At 43.4% G+C, this 21,117-nt stretch overlaps 1 protein-coding gene across 9 annotated transcripts in view; it reads left to right on the plus strand.

Moving 5' to 3' along the window:
- The window catches only part of PPFIBP1 (PPFIA binding protein 1), a 119,132-nt gene that overhangs the window by 4,603 nt on the left and 93,412 nt on the right, over positions 1-21,117 (plus strand). Inside the window, exon 1 of one of the 9 annotated variants that reach the window (XM_026066859.1) lies at positions 11,903-11,917. The exons of the other annotated variants lie outside the window; for them this stretch is intronic. The gene's annotated coding sequence lies outside the window, so the exon portion shown is untranslated. Of the gene's footprint in view, positions 1-11,902; positions 11,918-21,117 lie in introns of those variants that run through there. 9 annotated transcript variants of the gene reach the window in all.

The following is a 21,117-nucleotide window of genomic DNA, read 5'->3' on the forward strand; positions in this document are numbered from 1 at the left end:
AAAGCATCTCTGACAGGCTTTTGTTATGTGGAATTAGAGGAAAGGTACATTGAGTTCCTGTTTTAAGAACAAGACAAAAAATTCATCCTCCTCAAAATGCTGATGCACAGAAAATACAACGCACTCTGTACTGTAGTTGACGAGTGCTTTGTGTAACGTACCTCCTGGGGACTGCTCTGTGCTGCAAGGGGAGAGCACCTTCCTGGCACAGCAGGAAGGCAGAAATAGCCATCCTTGGTGACTCAAGGTCCAAGTTCAAATTCTTGTTCTCCTGGGTCGTGGGCTCCTCCCTTAGTCAAGGGGCAGACCACTGGACTGTTAAGGGGTAGATGTGTAGACTGAAAATGTAGAAATCTTTTGGGAGGGCTGTGCAAAACAGACAATTTCAGCAAGTTAGTGGCTTGCATGTAAAGGGAGAGGTACAAAAATAGGGTGGAGCAACTGAAGCACGCTGAATGTCTGTGATTCCTGTCCGCTCCTGTACAGGCCATGGGGGAAAAGGTCTGCTTCAGAGAGAGGTGCGCTGAGCAGCTAATCTCTAAGAAAAGCATATGATAGCTAGATGCCTCCTGATGGGTTCAAATTCTAGCTTTGTTATAGTACACTCTTTCCTGCTGTCAAAACAAGGTTAAACTAAGGGACAATTTCTTGTACTCTTAATTTAAATTTCTGTGGGAAGTTGGTTTTGGTTCTGAGCAGAGACCTGAAAAGGCTTGTCAGTTGAATTTTAGAGCCCTCCAGTATTTCTTTTTCACTTAACTGAGGCTTGCTCAACTTGTCAAAGCACTTTTAATTTGTTGTATTTTTAAAGGAAGCATCGGAGAAGGTTCAGAAATGCATATTTATGTTTCTTGGCTAAGCTTAGACTGGCTCTGAGACCTTGCTTTCCTTATTTCAGTAGAGGAGATTTTCTTGTAATTTCTTGGCATTTTTTTCTATATATATTTTTTTTCCTTCAAAAAGAGCATATAGTTTCTTACCTTGGTCTACACCTTCCTTAGATGTGAAACCGGTAATTAACAGGTCTTAACTGAAAGTATCCTCTAGAAGGTTTTGTATCCCATCCTGCGGAGTGCTGGGCAGGACTATKGCCATCTCTGACAGTACTGGTACAGAAATGCATTTTTCAGGGTATCCTCAAGTCGTGCAATACCCTCAGGAATTTGGACCCTGCAGGGGAGCGTGTGTCTCTTCCCACTGTTTCATGCTTGGGAGGGCTGGAGCCCGTTTTGGTGGAGCCTGGTAACAGCAGCTGCAGAAGGATGTGGCCAGCTAGCAACGGGTAATGCTGCGGCCGGGGCAGTTGTGACGTGGGCCCCTGTGCCTGTTACGGACAGCGGTGAAAGTGTCTGGGTGCTGTCTAGGGCCAAGGCTGCCACCCCAGCAGGTGGTGGCACCCTACACTCTGCAGGCTTTGGTGGCACTCCTCTGCCAGCTTCTTGGGGATCTTGGGAGTGATTAATCCTTCTCCCTTCCCAGCCTTCATGCAAGTTAATGAAATGGTGCTGATGACGCAATTCTGTAGACGGATGGGTATTACATGAAAAGAGTGGTAAGAAATGTATTGTCAGTGCAAATGCTTCTGCAGCACCGTCTTGCTTGTTGTCTCTCTGTTTGTAGCATAGCTGGCTTTGCTAGAGAGTGTCCTTTCAGGGAGCAGCCATGAGAAGCAAAACACAACCTGGAGATAAGAGCGTTGTGATTTGTGTTCGGGGTGGTGCTAGTAAACTTCCCGTAACTTGGTCACAGAGATAATTCTGCAGGTTCTGGCTCCATTGTTGTGACTGGGTCTAAGGTGAATTTTAAAAAAATATTTTGGTAGAACAGGGTTTCCTTTCTGTTTTATCCAAAGGAAAAAATCTGCTACCAGCCTGATATGTTGTTCTCATTACTGAGAGAGTTTCTGAACAGGATCTCAATACACAGTTATTTGCATGTCCTTATCTGTGTGACACAGTATTTTCCAGGTCGGTATCTTTGGTTTCAGAATTGCTTATCACAATGTGTGGTCTTAAATCCACATACACAGAAGTGTTTGATCATAAAGACGTCACTATGATGAAAGGGATTTCTCTCAGGGTTATTTTGAACATCATGATGGAATTGTTCACTGAAGGCCAGCATTTTGCTTGTCTTATAAAACTAACTATTGAGCTGCTGTTAGAAAGAGGGTTTAAGTGCTGAGTTGTTCAAGTAGTCATCTGTCATGGGGCTGTAATGCACAGGGAAGGTGGTAGAGACCTGAGGAGGAACTCCCCCCCCCCCCATGAGATTTCCAAATGAACTGTTTGGAGGGAGTGGGGAACCTCTTTGAGCTCTAAGTGATGATTGCCCATATGATTGAGTGATTGAAGACTTTCCATAATAAAAGCACTTCTGCACATTCTCAGACTTAATAGCCCCACCTTCTTTCCCTTCATGTACTGCCTGTCTTCAGGCTTTACAAAATACATTCAAAGTGAGGTTGGAAGCTGGAGCCCTGTTTTGCCCTGCTTGTTGTAGCAATGTTGCAAGGATGGATTCCTGCCATGGCTCTAGAGAGGCCCTTGGAGATCACCTCCTTCAGTGCAGTGTGATGGTAGTGGCAGCTAGAGATATTTTTCCTTTTTGACCTGGTTGGGAGGCTATCTGTCTGTTGCCTCCATGTTACATAGTGTTGTTTATTTATCTTCTTATTTCTTATTTGGCAGAAGTACTAAAGCAGTACCTGGAGTTCAAGGCTACCTCATGCAAGGAGCCTTCAAGCTGCTGTTTCCATCTGAAATCCATTACAGTGTTCTTCAACTTGTTGCTCTCAGACCTTGTGATACTTAAAACTCCCCCTTCCTTTTCTGCCTCTTCAAAGAATTTTACAAATAAATCACTAGCTGTCTGGTTATGACAGCAGAAAAAAAAGGCTTTAATGTCTCCATAGCTACATAAAAAGTACTTGCAAAATGCCAGTGGAAGAGAAAATGCCCTACAATTACACCATACATTCTTTGTGTGAAGACTGGAAATTGTTTGCATTGGTTCAGTAATTGTTGCAAACTAGTCTAGTGAGAACTGTTTGTTTAGTGCAATAAATTTTTGTTCTTTTAACCCTGTGAAGCTGAAAAGGTAGTTTTAAATGGGCAACTAACTGACCTGAACTCTTGGTAGATGAATTGATTCTAAATTTACCAGCTTAATCCAGCTTGTTCTATCTCATGTTTTATGTTACATCTGAAAAGAGAGAGTTTGGGCAAATTAGCTGGGATTAAAACTACAAACTGATTAAATTATTCCTGTTTGAACAGTTCCCAGCATGTGAGCCCTTGCTGGTTGATTTGTAAGTAATCTGTAACTTGAGTTAGACTGTCAGAGCTGCTGTGATTGAGGTGAAAGTAAATAATTTCCAACTGGAAATCTTTCCTTTGATATAAATGATAAGATAATTTATTCATTCATTAGTGAAAATATCTTGGAGATATGAGCAAAAATTGGGATGAGGGTATCTTTGAATTTCTCACAATAAATGCCTGGGCCTGTTTTGTTTCTGGAAGGAGAAGCTGTTTATGCTGTCCTGCACTGTCCTGACCAGTCACTTTGCTCCTAGTGAAATACAGTACTGGTATGAAAATGCAGTTGTCAAAACATATGCGAGGACATATTTTGTGTGTATTTGTGCCTTATGCTGTTCCATTCACTTCGGGGCATTGCATAAAAATAACAGGCTGCAGAGTTGGGCCTGCTACATTTACGCAAGGCTGTCTTACCGTCAGGCATCTGTAAATGCAAAAACAGTTGAAACAAGATAATGTTTCTGTAGAGGCTTGCTTTGATATATTGATTTATTGCAGCCACCTCCTTTGGAGGGGAGGGACTGGCTGGGCAGGGAAGCTACAACACATGTGGCCATAGTTTAGGATCAGCTACCCACTCATTTAGGACAGTGTATCCAGCTGGACTGCTGATGCTGAACTGGAACTTGGCTGTGACATTGCAGTTAGTTCCTGTTCTTACGAAATGTGCTATATCATCTTTCTGTGACTGCCTGGCCTGGCTTTACTGTTGCATGCACTGAGGAACAATGTTTCCATTCCTTAGGTTTGGCTCTGTTAATGTGACTCTCGCAGCATGTGTGTTTAGGACCAAAATGGGGTGACTGTCTAGGAGTTAGTTTTTGTGTTAAAAAGAAGAAAGGTATCCAGCATGTCCTGATACCCTGCCACCTTTCCTCTGAACCTAGTTGCATTTGCTGTCCCTTTTGCCCAAAGGCATTGGGACTATTTTTGGACAGGATGTTACTTGCTATAAATGTAAAGATCAGAACCTGGTTTTCCAGTTTATTATAGCAGGGTGAGATATAACAGCATGGTGGATGAAATACCTGTTAAAGGCCGTGAAAGCCCTGCTTTTGGTGCTGGTGGGACCTGAACATTGCTTTGTCTAAGCCGCCATTGTTTCTGGAAAGAGAGAGATTAATACAGGATTGCTGTAAGAAAACAGAGACAGAAACCAAGTGATGGCCCCAGTGAGGATACCTTTGCTGTTGTCTTTGTTGGGATTAGCCGGTCTCCTGGGATGTATAAGACATGATGGGGTCTGGGTGAGTAGAAGTGTGGACTGGGCAGAGCTGCAGGGTAGGGACTGGCTAGCTGGGTTATGAGAGCTCCTTCAGAGCCAGATGTGGCAGAACAGGCTGCAGGAGTTAGAAATCAGAAGGTGGTTGATATAACAGCACAATCCAAAATACTGTCTTGTCGTATGTGACTTGTGGGAAGAAGAGCCCTGCCATGCCTTATAGTTTTCTAAAAGGATGCGAGAACTACTATACCTTTCTAAAGCTTGATATTGTAAGGAGACTGAGATTGAAGTATCCATCTGAATTACGGCTTGACTTAAAACTAACAAAAAAAMCCCCTGCAAACCTGTGAAGTTTTGGCTCAGACCTGCTCAGCTGTTTGGTTCCCCCATGCTGTCCCCTGCCACAGCGGCTGTCAGTCTTGCAAGCATGCAGTGTTGGACCCTGCGTGCTCTCCCCTGACTGCACGTCATGCAGCTGTGCTGCTTCAGAGAGCTGGGGAGAGGAAGAAGGACCTTAGCCACCAAAGGGTGTGCGACCCTCAGATGTATCAAGATGGACGTGAGCTCTGTTGGAAGTCATGCTCCATAGCTGCATCATACCCTGTTAGGTGACCGGTCACCTGCTGAGTGATGCAGCGTACACCCCTGCCTTGTGTACCGTGGCGTGCAGTCTCCTGTGGGGGCACAAGGAAAATGAGGACTGTAATTTATGCGGAATCGTTTTTTTAATCTTTCTTGTCTAACTCACACTGTAAAACTTCAGGGCAGAGACTTTGTCTTCCATATCTAAAGCCCRGTGCTTGTATCTCATTCATGTTTATACAGAAACGCTCGGGCAGCCAGAGGTTCTCCAAATTCTGATAGAAGCCATGCATGAAATGAATCCAAATTGGGTTACACGTTCCATGATAAATAGGAGATTGTAGCACAGATTCAATGTGTTGCATAGCTTAAAGCCTATGAAAAATGAAACACAAATCCTTCTCTAAAAGTTGGCTGGGTCTATATCAGTCTTGACAAAGTTTTGAGACAAGCCAGTACTCCGAGTTCACTGTGTAGGCGTTTGCAAGAGAGGAGGTTCTCTGAACTGATTTATGGGAGAGGACTATGGGTATAGGGAGTCAGAGCAGTGCTGAAGGTTAAGTAAAGTAGCTAAACAAAACATGGGCCTGCTCAGTGTGTGTTTGTGGTTATGGACTTGCACACTCCTCCCTACAAATGAGGGAGAGGTCAGTTTTTGTGCCCCACTAATAGGGGCCAAATTGCAGCTGGTTAGCCTATGTGACAGGATTTTGCATGTCTTTCTGGTATGCATGCTTCCTCCTCGTGCTTGACGATAGATTGTATGATAGGAATATGAAAACCAGGGGTGAAAAAATGTGGTTGGGTCTGTCTTGGAGCAGGCAGGAGACAGTCTGGTTCTGGTTACAGAACCTCCTATGATGATCAGGGAAAGCTGAAGATCGGTTAGTGGCCAAACAGCCAACAGAGAGCTTGGCTGTGTTGGCAAAGGCAGGAAACCTTGCTCTGGGGAAAGCTGGTTGTTGGGCTGATCCCTTTTCCCCAGCGCTGGGGAGCGGGCGAACATGTGCTGGACTTCCCAGCAGCGATGGCATTCAGGCAGCCTCAGAGGCCAGTGTTATTTCCCCTGGGTYGAGTCCACACCAGCCCATGGGGGGCGTGGGCCTTTGCTGGCTTGCCGCTTTTGGAGTGGGCAAATTTCTCYGGAGGTTTTTAGGCCCCATGAAGAACTGAAAGTGTATAAACAAATCGCATGCACTCTCGAAGGTGCATTGGGGGCAAAGAGCAGCGGGGACAAGAGATGGACCAGGGTAATTTTACAGTCTGGTTTACTCTGGGCTTAAACAGTCAGACAGCATGATGCTTTGGAAGGCTTACAGCACCATCTGCTACTAGCAGGAGCAGAGCCCTGAGGCCTGGGAGGCAAAAGGGATGGCAGCTGCGCAAGAGTCTCAAACCACAGGTCAGCGTGGGAACGCAGAAGTTTTCTGCGTAAAAGCAGGGCTTTGCAGTCATGTTCTGCCTGTAAGGAAATTGTTTTGATCATGTGGATGTAAACAAGTTTGCCTCCTCTCTGCAGATTGGCGATGGCTGAGGAAAAGCAGTTTCTGAGTGAAACGCTGATTCTTAGCTGTGATCGTGTGTGATGATAATGCTTGTATTTGAGTAAAAGAACAATTCTGTATTATATTGCTTGAATCATGCGTGTTGATTTTTTTTTTTTTCAAACAGACCACTTAGGAATAAAGGACCGAGGAAATGCTTCTGATGGGGAGGAAGGAACTTTCCAGCTCTCCGCTCCATGCACTTGTGGGTCTCTCCTCCTCTTTGCTGTATGTTCAGCATATGAGCATATTAACTACTTATGTTTAGATTTCCAGAGAAGAGGCTTCCTCTCAAGACTTCCTGTTGTAGTTCACATCTGTGATGCTGAATGCAGATCCCGACTGTCAGGCCGCGCTATATGTGATGATTCATGTTGTCCAGCTGAGGACAGAGGGGGAGAGATGTTATTTTGGCATCTGACAACGTACAGAAATAGTCCCTGAACTTGGGAGCAAAAGCAGTTGTCTCAAAAATCTTACTTGATGCATCTTTCTCTTTTTTTTCCCTTAAGGAATATTTGCTCAGAATATACTCTTTGTTTGAGTTTTTACAGAGAAGCTGGTTGTATCCGTGACTCAGATGCTGCTGCGGGTGGCCGGACAGGGCCAGACCCTGAGGTTTGTTTGTAACTCCACTGCTCGTTTCCTCCGAGGCCTGGATATGTTGCCTCTCTCATTTTCTCTGCTTTTCTGTTGTCCAGCCTTTTGTCTGTCTTTCCTCTTTTGGATCCTGTGCTCCTCAAGCACTGTGCATCTGACTGTGTAGTGCCCAGAGACCTTGCGGTGCGCCCRTGCAAACGGTGCGCGGAGCGGGAGCACTGTTCCGCGGGGAGGCACCGGGGAGCCGAGCGGCGTGCAGAGAACGGAGAGCTGGAGCTGGCACAGCAGGGTCAGGACGTCAGGGCTCTGACTGCGCTGCTCGCAGAAGCACTGCTTTTCTGTGGTTTGGGCTGCTGCCCCTGGCCGTTTTTTCTGTACGGGCATCTGTTCGTGTGCACGTAGCAGCCTTTCTTCTTTGGCTTCTTTGTTGTATTGAGTCGCCTCGGTACTCTGGCGTCGTCTTAGTTTTTCTGCATCTTTTCCCTCTTGTGCGAGTACTCTGAGGGGAATTGTACAGTGGAGTTTCTTCCAGGACCCCATGCAGCTTTTCAGGAGTAGAAACTGTGAGGTTCCCTCCTTTGCAAGACTGGGGCCTCCGGCAGTTCAGAGCTGGCTTCATTTTAGAAAAACAGAATAAAGCAGATCAGTATTAACTTGCCTTCACAGAGTTGATCCTGGCTGCAGCTCAGCTGGATTATGTTAGCTGGTACCCAGAGACTTCTAGATTTTTAAGATTGTGAAGCAACTTAGCCTGTGAACAGAATGAGCAGTTGCCTGGCTGTGCTCATGTAATTGTTTGCTGTTCATTGACTTCATAGCTAGAATAGTAAATGGTGGTGTTAAATTTCTGGACAAGGCTTTGGACAAGATCTTTCCTCAAAACACTTGATAAACCACCCACTACAACGCAGAATGCTGGTTTGTCCTTTTACAAATTGAATTGTTGGAGAGCTCTTATGATTATTAAAAGATGCTTTGTGTTAATTTAATTTTCTTTAAAAGACACAAGCTAGGTGACTCAAGCAATGCAGACACTTAATCCAGGTAGGAGCAAAATTTCCTTATGTATGCAAATGGAATACTTTAAATATACTTAAAAGTTTCCAAAAGCATCATGTGCAGGGAGGAAGTATAAAAATAAAAATAATAATAAAAAAAAAACAACTTGTGTGGGTTTTTTTGTTTTGTTTTTAAGAGAGCCTTTAGATGCTGGGGAATTGAACAATGGGAAACAGTCAAAGCAAGAATGGAGAGTGTCAGCTTAGTATCTCACCAGGGTGTTGGAGGAGGGAGGTTCTTTAAGTCTTTTAAATGAATTTAAAACGGTGTTCCAGACAACTTGTGAGCAGTAAAGGTTCAGTGGTGTTTTTGTGATTATAAGGGCTGTTATCTGGCAAAATTCAGGCAAAATGCCTGCTTGCTCTTGACAAGTGTAATATTACCTCCCATTCCTATTCCCCAGGAGGAGCAGCAGCTCCATCCCCCTTTCCTCTTGCTAACACCTTTCAGGACTCAGTTAAACTCTTAGCCTTCTTGCCAGCTTATATTAAGCTTGATGCTGGCTCCTGCTGATATAGACGTGACGAAGGGCTTATGTGCCTGACATACTGAAGAGTGCGCTTGCCACCCCTCTCTCTGTTGACAGGCCTAAGAGAAGAGTTTGTGGGGCGGGGTGGTCTCCAGCTTTATATCTCAGTAGAGCTGACTGCTCTCAAATTAGTCTAGCTCAAGCGAGCTTGGGCATGCTTTGAAAGAGCTGCTCTGGGTAGCTCTATCTGCACTTGCAGCACACCTAGGGGTTTGAATGCTATTAAAAAAAAAAAAAAGGTTTGGTTGCTTTCTGAATCTGTGGGGTGCGAGGCTGTTGTTTCTGTGCTGTCTGTGCGCATGGCTGGGGTGGAAAACCTGGAGGAGTTAGGGCTACCTGAGTGTTGCCTGCTTACACTAGTACTTAGGTGTTACAAAAATGTGCTTGATCAAACTTTAGCCTCTGTCTCCCGCCAACTCAAGTTAAAAGCACCATGCTCTAATTAAAGATTTATTGCATGCAGATAGGAGGTCAAGTTAGGGGCAGCACTTGAGTTAATTTTTCAATCTAGACAAGCTCTCTGCTAGTTAGTCCGTTTATCTAAATCCTGCAGCAGTTTAGCATTTTTATTCTGTCCTATATCCTCCCCTCCTGCTGCATGCTGTTCAAACAGTCTGTCTTGTTTCAGAAGTGGCTGCCTAGTAATAATACATCAAGCGACGTTCCTCAGGCTGTGTGTGTATTGTAAAATGCACTGTGTGTATAGTTTCCTGCATCATGGCCAAGTGCTTCTATAGAAGAGCGTGCTAATGCAGTATAGTTTATCAGGAACTGAATTTACTACATAGTAATATCACTGCCAGAGATATCCAGCATTACTGTTTGAGGCTGTGAGTGAGGATGGGCATGCGTATGTGTATAGTGTTAGCTATATGTTGTGATAGTGCTTTTCTCTCCCTCTTGTTGCTGCCCCAGACTCTGCTATGAAGCAACAGTGCATCTGTGTTACCATATAAAGCTTTGAGCATATGCTGTTTTGGAGACAGACTATTCTGTAGATCAACATCTTTTCACTCCTGTGCCATCAGAAAGGACTTTCTCGCAGTATCTTTCAGTATATCTGTAAGCCCCAGTGTTGTACATCTCAGAGTTCAGTGCTCTGCTCACACAGTGTGGGTGTAATAAAGTATTCCAGCTTGATGACCTTCTTAGGTTTTTTTTCAAACTTAATGTTACAGGTCAGAGGAAGTACAACTGCATTGCTTGGTGCTTCCTAAAGTATTTGAAAAGAACTCTTGGGAATGCAGGCTCTCAATGCTCTTTTTCTTTGTTTTCTGTCCTGTCTACAAAAAATCTTGGCTTCTTGTTCACTCTTTTTTTCCCCTTGTAACAAAGACTAGGAAAACAATGGTTTCTTTTTTTTGAATTGAGTTTGCTGTAGTATCTTGTAGGACAAATAAATCTCCTTTTGCTTTTTCCTGGCATAAAAATACCTTTCATTTGAGGGAAACCATAAATCTGAAGTAAAGTAAATTATAGTTCGATTTTTATTAGGAAGGGAAATAATGATGTAATGACATGGCTACTGGGAGGACCAGTGAGACAGATTGTACTGACTTGAGGCCTTTTATTTGTCGTTTTCCTGGCTGTGCTTTCCAAAAGGTCCTATGCTTTGCCAAATTACAGTTCTCAGCTGTTGTAGCTGTAGCACTGGATGGAGCTTTAAGTTTGTGTTTATGTAGATGCTCATCCAGATGATCAGCTCCATCAAGTTTGTGCCTAGCAAAGCCGAAGAGATGACTGGCAAGGGGGTGTAGTAGAGCTCCCTGTTTCTGTGTCCAGCTCTGAGCAATTTTAACCTGTGTGAGCTGGCAGCAGCCCCCAGGGACTGTTTGCCAGCCCRACACGCTCCAGCTTTTCTTCCTCCCCTCTCTGGGCAGGTTTGTGCACAAGGAGCTGTGGGACTGCAGTGCAGGAGCACAACGAAAGCAGCAGGGCAGAAGGGAGAGCCTTGACCTTGCTCCATGTCAGAGGCTGTCAGATGGTCAGTGAACACCTCTATGCTCTCCAGCATTTCCACCATTCTTGGAAAGACTTTCCCACCCTGCCCTGCCCCTTCTTACCTTCTCAAGGCTGATTACCACTGCTTGGGGGAGCTGGTGGCTCCAGCTACTGATTCAGCGGGTATATGTATGTCTGGCTCCTTCTCCCTCAGGGTTCATGACTAGACTATGTCTTCACAACTTTCACCATAAGGGATCTGTGACCGACATGAAAGGATTTAGAAAAGATTGGGAATTGGTTAGCCCTACCCAGGCACCTCCTCTTTCTACTTTCATGATGTGCAAGTATTAATGTCAGAACTTGGCTCTCCAGGACTAATTCAACGTTGGCTTAAGCTAATGGATATTCAGGCATTGCTCCATTAAGTCAGTGCTGTAATTATGTAAAAACAGCCCTCTGAATCAAAACTAGATCCTTTGTGTTTAGACAGAGAAAATGTTTGGTTATTGGCCTGGGTTAGCAGACTGTCCTATTGATCTCGTTTGACACCCTCTCACTTTCTTGACTTTGCAGCATTGTGGAGTCTTGCCTTACTTTGCCTCTCCTTGATTTGCATGGTTGCCCAATTGGAAATCCCGGCTCCAACCCTCCGACTGCTGCAAATCTGCTAGAATACATTCCTGTAAAACTCTTTACTTAAGTGAAGAACTGAGGAGACTTGTAGTGACTTTGAAGAGATGCTGAGGATGGATTTTGCTAAATTCAGCCTTCTAAAACATTTCCTGTACCTCACTTAGTTCATTGTTTTTCTTTTTTCTTTTTCTTTTATTTTTCCTGTAATAACAAAGCTTATTTTTAATTGTCTCAGCATCCTTCTATGGAGGCTCTAAGATTGTGTTTGTTTATTAGAGCTGACTTCACAGTGTCAGATTTGCATAGTCTTAACAGCGTTGTAATGTGCAGTTTTAATTAAAAGTAGTAGAGCTTTTGGACAGTAGGTCAAATCCTTAATGTTTGACATAGAACAATTATATTTCTCTGTACCTAGCTAGTAATAACACAAAACTCACTGCGGTATGGAAAGACTGTTTGGAAACACAGAAGCATAGAGGTATGTAGAAGAACTTCTTTGCAAATACTGACTTTCTGAATTGAGTTCTACTCTTTTGAAACCAATTTTCTTCTGCCTTTTGCCTGAATAGTATTATTCTGTGCTGCTCAGAGTTTGTTACTGCTACCTGTAGTAGTCCCTACCTGTTCCTACCCTACTGCTACCTCTTCCTTTGCTTGGGGTGGGTGGTTTTAAACAGCTAAAGCTGAGCTTTGCATGTAATGAGGTGCTGAAAGCAAATGATTCAATTTCTCTGCCTTGGTGAGTGTCTACAGAAATTTTGAGGGCTCTGTACAAGGACTGGGGCTCAACTAGACTCAAAAAAAAAAAAAAATCTTTTGTGAGCACTTTTGAACTACAGGGAGGGCTGGGTACAAATCTGTGTTCCATATTTTAGACTCACTTGTAGGAAATGGTAGTCACTGTRTGATAGTGACTGTCTCCGTGGTGGTGATCTCAGTATCCAGAGTGAGAAAGATCCACATACATGTTCATTAACAAATTGCAGAAGCTGTGGTGAAATTGGCCTTTGAAGAGTGATAAAGCTTGTGTTGTACACACAGGACTGCATTCTTAGTACAGAGAAATGGTTGTGGGGTTAGGCTGTTGTTTCTTGCCTTCACTGAGGGAAATTTGAAACAATGCGGTAAAGAGATGTGCTCAGACCCCCTGAATGAATTGGCAGCAGAGCCCTGACCCTGAAGCCAGAGGTCTGCGGTTTGCCAACCCCACTGCAGGGTAATTACCAGAGACTATTGCTGTGACTCCCGAGATGGACCGAACTGGAGGAGACAGAGCTTGGCATAGCTGTTCTCCTGCACATGGTGTAGGTCTGTAGGAGTGTCATGCTGTCCTTCCTTGTGCTCGTTTCGCGCAGACGTGACTACTTCTGAGTGTCAGTTGAACTCAATATACCCTGCTCTGAGTGGAGAGCTGGATTCATCGGTACTTTTCAAGTTTTGATGAAGTTTATGGGTTCTTCTGGCAAGAAATGCCAAGTCAATTCAGGGATTTAAAGCTTCCTAAACTACTCATCTTTTCCACACAAAACTTCTTAAAATACTGTGTTTTTATGAGACGTTCTTTTGTAATGACCCAACATATCTGGCTTCTTAACATCTAAAAGAAACTGTTGGAAAGTATAACCATGGAATAAACTGCAAATGAAATAACTTCTTACAACTTTGTCTCATTTGTATTACCAGGGGAAGAGGAGAGTGATTACTTTTTGGCAAATTAGACTAAATAAAGGAAATCTATATAAAGACTATAATAAATGTCCCAATGAGTAAGAATCGGTGATGCAGGCAGGAAGGGGAAATGCATTTTGGCAAGCTGCATTGCTGTTGTGTGTGTGAGAATTACTGTGGTTTAATGGGCCTGGTAGGATCTGTGGTAAATTTTACCTAACTAATTTCATCTTACAGCAGGTGAGCTCTCTGCCTGCAGGTTCCCTGCTTGTGTAAAGAAGGGGAAAAAAAATCCTGGATGGAGAAAGGATGTGGTCTTGCATGTTCGCAGCTATGTGCTTGAGATGTGTTTCTCTGCTGCAAACAACTAGCTGGCTTTTCAGCGTGGCACGCTGTTCAGCGCTGCACACTCAACTCATGTGAACTCTTCCTGGTCTGTCTGGTGCCCCTTCTTGGTACTTCAAATCTCATGCTCATTTGGTTCATCCAGATAACTCTCATTGCCTTTGTGGTGTCCTGTCTGGTGCTCATCTCGACTTGCTTCCTCTTTTAAAACCAGTGTTCTGCAAGTTTGACATCTGCTAAGGCTCATCCTAACTGGGGTTAAGGATGTGCTATACATAAGGGGTTATCTGGACTAGTTACACAAAAGCAAAACTATTGCTTGTCTTCTCCTGGACTTTGCAATGAGGCGATTTTCTCGTACTGATGGCTGTTACAGTAAAATGTTTTCCCTGTGCCAGGCCCCCAGGATGCTGATGTTTCAGTGATGGACTTGTTAACTCTGTTTACTGTGCACAAGGTAGTAAACAAGGAAGAAATGAGACAAAATTGTGTTGGAGCTCAGTAGCTGAAGGTTTTTTGGGTGGAATCAAAGTAAAATGGCCTTCACCTCTTTCTGAGGCTGTGTCCCTGTTGCTAATGAAGATCTTAACAACTGACTGTTTATGATGATCACAAAAGCACTTAAGGTAGCCACTGGAAGGTACTGGGCTACAAATTCAGAACAATTTGTGTATTCTTATATCTTCCTTTATACTGTACCCGATTAAAACCAATGTTTTGGCAAGTGAAATTTTGCCCTGCAGTTAAAGCAGTGGCTATATTTTTATTATCTGACGTGGGAGGGACTATTTTGTTTTGTTTTTCTTCTTTTTCACAAATTTGTAGGATGAAGGGAACTGAGGTAGAAACACGCTCTCGCCTGCAAGTCCTTCTGTACCTCAAAAAATAAGGACTGGCACTATCATTGAAGCAATCTCTTGTTGTCTGTGGAGAGTGTTCTGCCAAAATGAATTGCTCTGTGCTGTAATAGAGGTGGTTGGACTGTAGAAGGTGAGGGATATGATTACTTTCTCTGAGATAATCCTGTCTGCTTCTCCCATCTCCACTGCTTCCACTGCCTGCTCTGTAGGAGTGATGCATATTCTTAGGTACAACTCGAGGAAATGGACTCTGCAGTTTTTGAGTGAAAGGATTAGAGTTAGCAGCAGCTGCTCTGCACAGGGGATGGGGACTCCCTGTGCTCTGCTACCTCTCCTTCTGTGCAAGAGCCGATCAGCATACCATCCTGAAAATGGTCCTTTCCAATACAATCCCCAGTTTAAATGGTGGAAAACTATCAAGTGACATTGAAGTTTTTTGGTATGACCAGAATTTTATACATGAATTGAAAGTCCATTTTCTTAAATTACTGGATTCTAGGAACATCCTTATGTAGGATGTTCAGTAAAGACATCCTTGTGTAGGATATATGTGGCTTCTAATATTAACTGTCCCCAATGGGAAAGGTGGTTATTAAGGTGATTTCTAAATGAAGATGCAATGCAACACGTACTTAATGCTGAACTTGTTTGACCCTAGCATCTTGTAAGTGATTCTTTCACGTCAAACTTTCATTTTGGATTCTAAGTAAAGTTTTTGATTTTTTTTTTCCTTTAATTAAAAAAAAAAAAGCCAAACACCCCTCCCACACTAAATATGATGTATATGTTGTTGTACTAAACAAGCTTCTGACTGGCTGCTATCTTGGTTAGGGCTGCTTATACTTCCATTGGTGTGAAAACAGGGTAGGTAAAGTGGGAGAATTAAGTGGACCAAGTTTAGTTGAAAGCTCACAGAGGCACACGCTGCTTTCTGGGGTCAGATTACTCAACCCGCTCCATTTCAAGCTCAGCTACAATGCATTCATCGGTGGTGGTTCATTGCACTTCTTGTACTGGGGCCCATTGTATTTAAGTACCTTTACTTTTCTGCTTAAGCTCTGCCTTGTTCCCACTTGCTGGTTTCATAGCTTTATTCCAAAAACCTGGCAGTCTTTCTGCTTACATGCTGCAGTGCTTGGCGCAGAGCCCTGGCCTTTGGATGCCAGTGTCCTGCTAATTATGAAAGGAGCCAGACCATCACCGCTGGAGAAAGACGGTCTAATCACGGGATGGATACGGTGCTGCTGACAGGCACAGTGTCTTCACTGTGCTGTCATAAGGACGTGTGTTACTCTTGACCTGGGGTGTTGCTGTAGTGGTCGAGCTGTTTGGGCTTTTGTGCCCATTTGGCCCATTTCCCCACCAAGCTGCCAGCTGTAGTCACGCAGGGTTTCTGTGTGCGTGCTGGGTGAAATGCCCACAGACAAGGGGGCTGCAACCACAAACATGGTTTGCATGTTAAGGCCATGGAGTCGGTTGCGGGTACCCAGTGCTAGTAACTTTTTAAATTGCCATGTAATTGTGCTGAACTTAAAGTGATGGCCTAGAGGGGAAAAAAGGTTTTGTATCTCATTGCTTGTCCCCCAAGTCTTTTGCTCTGCCTGCATCTTTTCTGCCTGTTGAAAATGTGTGCTGTTTCTTGATTTTGCTACTATGGGATTTGAAAATCTGCTCCTGAAAGTATTCGTATTCTTTGTGATCTAATCATAGGCAACATTTCCTCCAGACATGAAAATTAAATGGTGCAGCTCCCCCCTGCCAGTTGGTACAGACACTGCTTCCTTAGTATTTTCCCTGAGAGCAAAACTGTTGTTCTGTTGTTGCAAGACACTGGCCTCATTAGAGGTAAAGAGACTGAAAGCTAATGAAGTTTTTTCTCCAAGGATAAAGCACTGCAATTGTCTGCGAAAGTAGGTGGTGGCAGCGTCCTTCCTTGCTGCTTAAATAAAATGCTGTAAGAAGTTGGTTATGAAGAAGTTTCTTGAATGAAATCAAACCAGACCAAAAAGGTTTGGGGGGGGGGGGAGTGGGTGGAGGCATTTGCATTCTGCTTTCGTGGTGCGGAAACATTTGTTTCTGAGAACGAGTGCAAATAACCCTCCTGCTGTCTACGCCTTAGTGGCCAAGCGCAGAGAGGCAGCGGGGCCAGCCTGGTTTGCCCTGGGTGGGTGTGGGAAACGCCCAGGGTTGGTGCTGCCCTGGCCGGGGATGGGCGTCCACCTCGGCTCTGCAAGGTGCTCCCCTCGCCTCTCCCGGCTGCTCGGCACCTCTCGGCGTAGTCCTCATCTGTTTCTGGCCCTCAGCCTTCCCCTTGTTCTAAAATCAGGATAATTTGGTAGTACATTTCTGTTCCCCATAGCTGTCCAGGGCTCTGATCACTGGGTTATGATACTTTGAGCTTCTCGGACAAAAAAATTGCAGGAGAGGAAAGGGACATCCTCTTGCTTCTAGGTATGGAGATGACAGATGACAGACAGCTGCCACCAGCTGTTCCTCAAGTGGCAGAGTTGAGGAACCTAGTTCTTGAGGACTTGAGGCGTGTGGCCTTTTGTACTGCCGTCACCCGAAATCCTTCTCTTTGGACCTTGTCGTTCTTGCTATCCCTCCTGCCCCTCATGACATGTCTCTCATTTCTCTTCCCTCCCTTGTAACTTGATCCATTGTTTCTCTCCAATGTTTCTAACTTGCCTGGACTGGAGACCCCCCGCCCGACCTCTGCTGGGTTTCCAAACGAAGCCAGGAGTTGCTGAGTTCTTGCTGCAAATTTTTAACTTCTTGGGAGGCTAAGTTGGATGTCTGTCTTCTATCTAGACACTAATTTCTCCCAAAGATGTAAGAGTGTATCACCTATTCAGATCTCTTTCCTTTCTGCCAAATGTGGTCAAAATTGACTAGTGAATCAAAAATTTGATAGGGTGAGGACTGACAAACAACACTACCGCATAAGCTTAATTTCCTTTAGAATCCAGGCCAAAAACATGTGGTGAGGTGTTTAGTGTGTAATCATGTGCTTTAAAACTGTGCGGAACAATGCGATTAGTAGAAATGGTATTTTCGGGATTATTTGCAGCACATATGAAAACATAACATCTGAATCCTATTGTGCATGTATATTAGCATGTAACAAGCTTAAAAGGGCTGAAACAACTGAGTGTATGGAGAAATATCAAAATAAATATATAAAGCTTTTATTTGTGAAGCTGGGAAAGCATCTGGTTATGCTGATCTTAATTTCCAGGGTTTTTTCCTCAAATCCTTTGGCTACCTCTTCTTAATAACAAAAAAAATTATGTGTTTTGTTCTTTTTCCTGATAAGTGCTTTTAGTTTTTGGTGTTTGTATAGCGGAGATTTCACCTCACTTTTCAACTCTGGAAACACAGAGTTTGGGTGCATGTGCCTCATCAACAGGTTTTGTAAGTTAGTGTTGTTGGAACGAGTTGTGTTCCTTCTAGAAATGGCAAAGTATTGCTGTGGCCAGACTTGAAAGTGAAGGATACCCATAACAGTTTAGGATAATTGAAGGACAGTCATCCTGGAAAGTGTTATGGCAAACCTTATGCAAAAACCCAATCTCTTTTTATTCAGGAATATTTTGTGTATATTTCTAGTATTGAGYGGGAAGACAGAAGCCATTGGCAAGAACAGTCAAAATAAGAAGATGGTAACACTAATACAGCAGGGCCTTTTGCCATTTGATAGAGTATACCGCGATTTAAGCAATCCTGTAAACCTTCAACAGAGTGACATGTGGAGGCTTTCTTGGCTCTTTAGCACGCATAGAGGAATAAGCTCAAACTGATGCCTGTGAGAGAGAGAGAAAAGACTTTGATAATCTCTTCCTGTTAGTTTAGTGGTCGCAGCGATGTGTCSCATTGCAATCATCTGACCCTAAAAAAGCAATCTTCTCTAAGAAAACTCCTGTTACCTCTTGGCTTCCAGTACCAGGGCTGCCTGAGATCCCAACAGGTTGCTGGTGTTTCCGCAAGGACAGAAATGACTTCTGAAGATCGCCATTTGCTCTGCATGCCCTCACCTGCCTCGTGATTAACAAGATCAACGGATTTAATCACCTTCCTGTCAGCAGACATGAAGAAGCAGAAAAGAGGCAGAATACTGACAAAACCGTATTTTTTGGTATCTTCTTTGCGTTAGTAGAGAACGTCTTTCTGCATACGGAAGGGATGAATTCTCTCATATCTGTTTGCACGGACTTCTTGCCACGCTACTTAGACAGCACAGAGGGACTGCGGGCATGAGAGCTTTAATTAACTTCATAAAATAATCTTCCATGTCTTCCAGTTATTTCTACATCTTCCATCAGTTGACTCACATATTTTTACAGGAGATAAACTGCATCTACAAACTTTGGTTTGTAGAATTAAAACAATGAGTTAGCTGAAAGAAATAACACAATCTCCAATTCCAAGAGTGGCTCAGTCAGTGATTAATATAAAATTAGTCATAGTCTTAAAATTTTTCCTTGCACAGATCATGTCTTGTTTCACTTAAGCTCTGATCAGCTAGCGATTTGAAAGATTTTATTTAAACCTTCTGCAGTTGTAATTTCATCCTTGCTACTGTTTTTACAAAGTACTTTATTAAATGATCTGTCTGGTATAATCTTCCGAGTCAGAGAAGAATAATAAATAATTCTTAATATGCTACTGGAAAGTGTTTGTTTGCTGTGGCAATTGGCTATGTTATTCTGTATGCTCCACTGCAAGCATGCTGATTCGGTGACACATGTTTGTGTGTTGTTCAAACTTACCCTTTTGTGGTAGAAGTTGTTGCTGTATGCAATACCCGCCGTTTGGGTTGCTGGGGTCAGTCATGTGGTTAGTTTTGTTCAGGTGTCTTTRGTTTTCATTCTGTGTTTCTGTGAGTGCTGAGACCCAAAAATTTGATATATTTATTTTTTATTTTATTTTTTATTTTTATTTTTTTGATGGCAGTCAAGGATAGTGCTTGCAGAATGGACAAGTGCTGTTCTGGGTTTCACCTGTGAGTGCAGTAATATCCCAGACCATATTGGTTTGATAATGTGGATGCTGTGAGGTTTTTCTGTGTGGCAAAAGATATGCAATACTCTAGAAACAAAAAATAAAGATAAGGGCTAAAACATACATTCTACATGTTTGTTTAAATATGATTAGGCTGTTTCATTGGCAATATGAGATCCTTTACATGGTCTGCAGCAGCTGAAAAGTTGTATGCCGGGACAGGATGGTTTCCATGTGAAAGAGGTTGGGTGTTTATGGGTGATAGTTGGTGTGGATAGGTGATACGTATGGATGTGGTGAAATTCAAGCTATAACCCTGGTAACTTCAATTCAGTCTCAAACCAGCCTTTGCCTAATGGCCTTTTACAAAARGTTGTACTGTTAGTGTACAAATAGGCATGCATCAAAAACCCTTTCCATGGAAAATCTTTAGGTCCCCAAAACATTTGAACTACTGTTTCTTCAATGCTTTGCTGCTTGGCTTTAAATTCCACTCCCACCTTTCTGAGGCAAGATAACTGGATGCAATCAGCTTGGATTGGCAACTTCCTTATAAATGTATATATTATTAATTTGCCTTCATAAATTTTGAATCAAGTGCAGCAAGCTATTGATTCATTCTTTTATGTAAAGCAAAAGACACAAGTGGAAAGGAAAGACTGTTTATTAAAACAGATGAAAGTTCGCAGGCATCAACCTCTTCTCCTGGCAAGCAAGCTGCAGAAAGAGCTGCCTTTCAGGAGAGCTCCAAATGATGCCATTGCTTTGAGAAAGCAGAAACTTTTGCAAGCAAGCTCTGGAAGGAGCAGAGTTTGGGAGGTGCACGTGGCTGCTTGGAGCTGGGAGGTGGTGCCTCTTGTCCGATGTCTCCTGAAGAAGCAACTCTGCTGGCTTCAAACTATTAATACAATTTGCCATCCATTGTACGCTCCCGTAGCACAGCTGGCAGCATAGCTTGTYTGAATGTTTCGGATTATTTTTGCAAATGCTGTTTGGCAAAACTTTGGCCACCTCATTTTATGCTGTCCCCTGCCACAGGCCGAGCTAACCTGCCCAGCTTTGCTGTCTGATTGATCCCATCCTAAACAGCCACGTCTGCTCTGGTGATGTCCTTGTTTTTATGCAAGTTCTGGGTGCTGAAGTGGCTGGATAACCTACCCAGGGCATCAGCCTGGCTGCATCCTCGAGGTGTGAGTCACCCAAGTGACCAGCAAATACACGGTCTTGTAATCTTGAGCAGAATTGGCCCTTGCAGTTAAATCAGCCACTTTCCTGCTCTGTGTGTAGGATCCTGAGCTCGTGAAGTGCTTTGGGCTGTGTGGTGGCAGTGGGAGATGCTGAAATACAAGGTTTTTGGGGAGTTTCATTGCCTGTGGAATGTACCGCCCTGTTTTCTTCAAAAAATGTAGGAAGAATATCATTGTAGCTTTTTAATTTAAACGCAGACATGCAGACATCAAGCAAGTGTGTGGGAAGGAGGAGTAATTTGAATTGTGCTGTGACTATTTGAGTCCCATGTTATATAGATGTTTTTAGTAGAAGGGAGGGGAAGTCTTTCACATCTTGTAACTCAGACCTTTTCTTGACCAGAAATGATTAGGCAAAGCTGATCTTTATCTAGTAAAGAACAGACATAAGCCACATTATTTCGTTGCAGCACTCATTTGCATTCTTCCAAAAATGTTTCTGAAACAAAGGTTTTAGCAGGTACAAAGAAAAGAGATAGAGCTGCTGCTTTACTGTTAAGCTGCAGCCCTAAATACAGTCAACATGTGAATCTTTCAGATCTTGAGGCATGGGATTG

Source organism: Apteryx rowi, unplaced genomic scaffold, assembly GCF_003343035.1.
Source record: "Apteryx rowi isolate R43461 unplaced genomic scaffold, aptRow1 scaffold_25, whole genome shotgun sequence".
NCBI lineage: Eukaryota > Metazoa > Chordata > Aves > Apterygiformes > Apterygidae > Apteryx > Apteryx rowi.